The following is a 6,249-nucleotide window of genomic DNA, read 5'->3' on the forward strand; positions in this document are numbered from 1 at the left end:
TAATAGAAGTTCATTGTTTTAACTCTCTCCCTCCCTCCCCTCTCGATCTCTCTCCATTTATTTATTCTAGTGTATATAGTTATACATATATACACATATAATATAATATTATTATATATTTGTGTTATGTTTTATAACATATTATCAGCATGATGTTTTTACTGTTGGAGCTTTTATGAGGTAAGTAAGTTTATATTGTTTCGATTATATTTATAGAACATAAATATTATAGATATCATGAAATTACGCCTTTTTCCGGATTGATCGTCATAAACTGTAGGCATTGCCTCCTTTATGATCAAATCTATAGCTAAATTATATCCGAATATATCGTTAGATATATGGTAGGCTTTGCCTCCTTCACGATCAAATAAAAGCTATTTCTTTTCCGGATAAATAGATCGTTAAATATGGTAGGTTTTGCCTCTTTTTCGATTATACATAAAGCTATATAATTTTTGGATGGATCATTTTATATGATAGGCTTTGCCTCCTTATAGATCTAACAAAAGACTATGTCTTTTCCAGAAAAATCGTTAAAAATGGCAGGTTATGCCTCCTATATTATCAAATATAAAGACTATGTCATTTTCTGGATTCATCGTTATAAGTGGTAGGTTTTACCTCCTTTTCGATCAAATATATAGTTATGTTATATCCAAATTGGTCGTTTGATATATGGTAGGCTCTGCCTCCTTCACGATCAAATAAAAGTTATGTCTTTTTCGGGTAGATAGATCGTTATATATGGTAGGCTTTACCTCCTTTACGATCATATATAAAGCTATATAATATTTGGATTGATCATTTGATATGGTAGGCTTCGCCCCTCCATCACGATCTAACAAAAGGCTATGTCCTTTCCAAAAGATCGGTTTTACCTTTTATGTGATCAAATAAAAGGTTTTGTCTTTTCCGGATTGATCATTATACATATAGAATTTCTACCTCATTCATGATCAAATAAAAAACTTTGTTTTTTCCGGATTGATCGTTATATATGATAGGCTCTCCCTATTCTAAGATCAAAGAAAAGCTATGTCTATTGAGTTCTTATATATAAGGCTATAACTCTTATTTTATTTTCTGAATTTATATGTTTGTTTATTTAATTCCGTTTATTAGTAAAGAATAACTATATGTGTTATATGAGATTTAAAGACAATGAAATGTCTTTAAAATCAAAAATATATTTCTCTTATGAGAATATATGAAGCACATGTCAGTATATCCTAGACAGTGCAAACATAATTGAAAGGTCTAGATGAGTTAGTCTCTCGACTTCCAAAGACATCATATTCATAATTATCGATGTCTAGTGTTCTCCAAAGTCTCAAAGAAACTCATGGAGTTTTAAAGACTTTTTTTTTCTTAATGAAATTATTATGTTGAGACTATAAATAAATATGGTATCGCAAGATCGGCCATATTGGAGACACACATGTATATGATTATATCATACAAAAAGAAAGATGGCAAAATAATAGTAAAAATGAAATTCTTTTATGCTTTAAGTATAACATTACCGGTTAAGCCATCCCGGTCAATCAATGATATTAAAAATCATTGAGAATTTGTTCAGAGGAACAAAAGTTTTTTCAAAAGTACTGCATGTCCCAGTTCACATTTCATGAAGTTGTAATCACTGCACTTCATTCATATTTCAGGTAACATCTAATTTATGTTGAATTTATTTAAGTTTATTTAAATTCATTTAATTTTCTATTTATTGTTTATGAAGTCGATGGTTATATACCTCCTCCTTAATTTTGTAGTAGTCTATGCCTCCAGAATCATATAGTGTTGGCCCACTCACCATCTTTTGGATTAACAAGCTCATTGTATATATATGATGGTTTGATTTCTTTAATAAATCCCCAAATTAAACCCCAAATATCACCGATGTAAAAATAAGATTCGGTTAAAGGTGAATGGATATAAAATTCATCATCTTGAGAGGGGTAATTCTCATCTCACATATTATAAGGATCTAAGATAATAGACATAACCAGAATCGGTATGTTGTTGATCCATGTATGGGATTCAGTACGAGATGAATCAACTCCAAGAGTTATCATCTCGAGGGGGAGAATTAAAATTCCACATCGACAATAAGTCGATAAACTTTGGTGAATTTGACACCCCATAGCGATATAACTTTGGTGAAGTCATATCCTTTAGTTTATCACATATATATGTCGCATGTGATAAAGTAGAACATCCATGATGTTCACTCTTGAAATGAGCTATATAATCATTCATAGCGCAACCACAAGATATTACAAAACGGTTCCTGGTTTTTTAATCTCCATGTCAAAACATGGAACATGGAGTTTTGCATGTAGTCAATATTATATATGACGCCAACATTTTATAAAGAAATATTACTCCCATGTTATATATTCACGGTTGAAGATCAAATATTTCTCATTTTGAATCTTATGGGTGTGTGATATATATTTTAAAATGCTCCTCCACACCGCATAAAAATATCATCCACAGAGGATGAAATATATAGATGTGGGAGATGACTCTCCGCTCTAATAATGTTAAAGCCATCTTATGAGAGATGTGCTTATTGCAAGATTTGCATATCATCATGTTGGATGATAAAGATCCCATCACTATGGGGAAATCATAAAATAGTTTGGATCTTTGAACAAACGAATATAATGAATATGAACTTGATTGTTCAAAAGTTCAAAAGACCACTATTCAAAATGTTTACTGCAAATCAAATGCAAAAAGCTGATGGTTGAGATTTCATATTGATCCTCGCTTAAATGAATATGAACTTGTAGTTCTAAGAAATCTCACATCCCAGCTAGAAATGCTCCAATAAAATATGTCTCTGACGGATGACATACTAAGTCTATGACACACAAGAAACGTGATAGACTACTTTGGTTCCTAAGATAAATAAAATCCTCGAAAAGAAAAAGGAGCAAATAAAAAAGAGGTTTATACTCTCAAAAGAGGAGCAAATGAACTCCTAAAGAGGAGTAGATAGACTCTTAAAGAAGAGCTAATAGACTCCCTGAGAGGAGCACATAGACTCCTAAAAAGGAGCAAGATACTTCTCAAGAGGAGTAGAGAAACCGGTTGATATGGTTAACGAAATCAGGTACCTGTATAAAATCATTTATATAATGATTAAAGAGATCTTGATTAACCATGTCATTACGGGAAATATGGAACCAAAGACATAATGTCGACAATAAAAATATTATATCGCGCAATGTGATTAATGAGGATCATAAATCTCTGCTCTGTGAGCGTACAGAGATATATATTGGCCAATAAAGAGGTAATCAAGTCTATATTAAACTCGTATGAAAGACGGGTAATTTTTAGACTAGTGGTCCAAGCATCAAAAGGGTATAATGATATAACGAAATGGTGTGTCGTGCCATGTTTTGTTAAAATACCTTATCAAACAAAATGGATGTTATATGAATGACTTGAAATATGCCTCATGGATGCTTGAAGAGCTTACCCCGAAATATATATGATATCATAATTATGGTCTCGAGAACTCATACCAGTGATGATTTTGAACATCATCAAAACTCTTGAAGAGTTATATGGAATGAAAGATCTTGGAAAGACAAATATGTCTCTAGATATTCCAAACTAAACATCTTTCGAAATAGATTCGATAGATGTTATACTAATCACTTTAAAGGAAGTCAAATATAGATATATATAGATATATATATAATCATGTAAGATCATATAGAAATGCTGACGAGCATTTATATATTTTATGAATTATACATAGCATTTTCTACTAATCTTTTTGCAGCATATAACTCATTCTCTATGAGTAGATTTTGAGTATGAGTTAAAACATATCTTCTATTGCAAAGGTGTGATTAACTTGGGCTTAATATATTTTGGAACCCCCAAGTTTGGTTTAGTTGGTTTTACAGATGGAAGATTTATATCGGATCAGTACAAAGATAAATCGCAAAACAACAACTTCGCGACGTTTCAGTGATAGACTTTTTGGCTGTCGCTTATTCAAGTCATGCCAAAATAGTTGTTCTTCATATGCCATATCGAGAATCCCTAATGGCTCAGATGATGTCCGAACATCAACCAATAGTTACCCGCCTAAGCCTGAAGCCTCGTAACATGTTTACAAAGAACTTCGAACTGAGGGTTCGATCAACATCAACTAGTTAATGTTTGTTGAGACCCATTAGCAAGATGCAACTAAAGTAGTCACCAAGGGCAACACCACTGTTTGAAGACTCTGTTGCATATGTCGCCCAAATTCAAAGGAAGCTACACCAAGAGCGACAAAACAAGACATATTCCTCTCTTACCTTTGAGAAGAATAAAGAAGTTGATAGTTAGTCCATCAACTCAAGTAACAATGTAGCAGAGTTACTTATAAAGGGGGAGAATATGATGATCCACGTGGCTGCACTCTTTTTCCCTTATCATGGTTTTTATCCCACTGGGTTTTTCCATGAAAGTTTTTTAACGAGGCAGCAAATAACACGCAGAATATCGATCTCAAAGAAGAATGTCAATGGTGAAGGTCTATCTCTCTTCAGAAGAATGAAGAGAATGATCGATATGGATCATCTACGAAGATATGAAGAAAAGAATGATCGATATGACTCATCTACGAAACCTATGAAGAGAAAAAGACTCGTCTATTTCAGGGGGAGATTGTGTCACTATACTCTTTTTCCCTTATCATGGTTTTTATCCTATATGATTTTTCTATGATAAAGTTTTTAACGAGGCAGTACACAATAAATGGTGATGAATAATCAAGGGAGAGTGTTATAAACGAGATAATAACACTTGTGATTATCCATCACATTACTTCTACTCTAAGTAACTTTAATCTTATCCATATGTTTATCACTTACTTACTTCCCAAGTAATTAAAGTTTATCTTCTTATCCCATGTATGACTTATCCATTAGTAATCCCTATATATATGTGTTTGTTGGTTTATTGTAATAAAGAACAAAAAAGTTGGAGAGTGAAGTAATAGAAGTTCATTGTTTTAACTCTCTCCCTCCCCTCTCGATCTCTTTCCATTTATTTATTCTAGTGTACATAGTTATACATATATACACATATATATATATATATAATATAATATTATTATATATTTGCGTTATGTTTTATAACATTATAATCTTAATATTTAGAATTTTGTATATTTTTTTCGAGTTATCATGTCTCAGCCATATCGAATGTACCTGCCAAGATCTCTTGAGAGAGTTTTTCAAAAATATCAAGTTGGGCTTATGCCCCCTAACAAAGTTAAGCAAGCTCGCTTGGTACATGTTATCAAGGTAGGTGCGTGCGTCTCTTAGTTTCAACTTTCAACGAATTCAAACAATGATATTTTGACACAATTTTCTAACAACAATATGTCATAGTTTGGATTTGTAAGGGTTAGGCCTGGACATTTGGGTACCCGATCGGGTTCGGGTCGGGTATTTCGGATTTTTGGGTATTTCAGTAAGAGGGTTTCAGACCTATTCGGGTATTTTTAATATTTGGATAGGGTTTCGGATATACATCCATCAGGTTCGAGTCGGATTCGGGTACCTGATCCCAATCTAAAATTAAACAAAACCAAACTCAATGCTATTCATTCTCCAAAATTAAACAAAACCAAACTGGAACAATGCCATTAATTCAATCCGAAAATAAAATATAACACAAAAAGAGACCAATGTTCAAACTTCAAACCACGAACAAACATCTCCATGTTCTAACAAACCAAGTACTAAAAAAACAACAAAGTAAACAAGTTTTCCAAATGAAACACCAAGTGAAAGAATAGTCGACACACCAAGTGATTGTAACACCAATTTCACCAAGTAAAAGTGTGAAACACCAAAACAACAAAACACCAAAGCCGATAGTTCTACTTCTTGTCTTCTTGATCTTGATGATGAATCCATACAAAAATAAGAAGCATATTAGACGATTAGGAATAGAATACAAGAGTAAGAGACAGTCAATACATTGAACTTATTTACCTTGTAGCTGTAGCCGAGACCTGAGTGACTTACTCTTCAATGTGAAACTCTGAAAACAAAAGAAATGGATGAGTTAACATAAAGTGTAAGAGAGGGAATAACAGAAAAAAAAACAAGTAGATAGACAAACCTTTTCCAAGTCGATCTTCATATTCCACTTCTGAAAGTATTTGTGCGTTTGTAAGCACTCTTGATTCAATTGCAATGTCTTGTTACCACTGCTCAGTAC

General features: G+C 32.6%; 1 long non-coding RNA gene across 1 annotated transcript; it reads left to right on the top strand.

Annotated features, from left to right (window-relative positions):
• On the top strand, positions 1 to 5,033 carry LOC104724695. Its single transcript, XR_757744.1, has 2 exons — positions 1 to 1,667; positions 1,776 to 5,033. It is a non-coding gene; the product is annotated as an uncharacterized LOC104724695 (long non-coding RNA).

The sequence above is a fragment of the Camelina sativa genome, chromosome 11 (assembly GCF_000633955.1).
Source record: "Camelina sativa cultivar DH55 chromosome 11, Cs, whole genome shotgun sequence".
In the NCBI taxonomy this organism is placed as follows: Eukaryota; Viridiplantae; Streptophyta; class Magnoliopsida; order Brassicales; family Brassicaceae; genus Camelina; species Camelina sativa.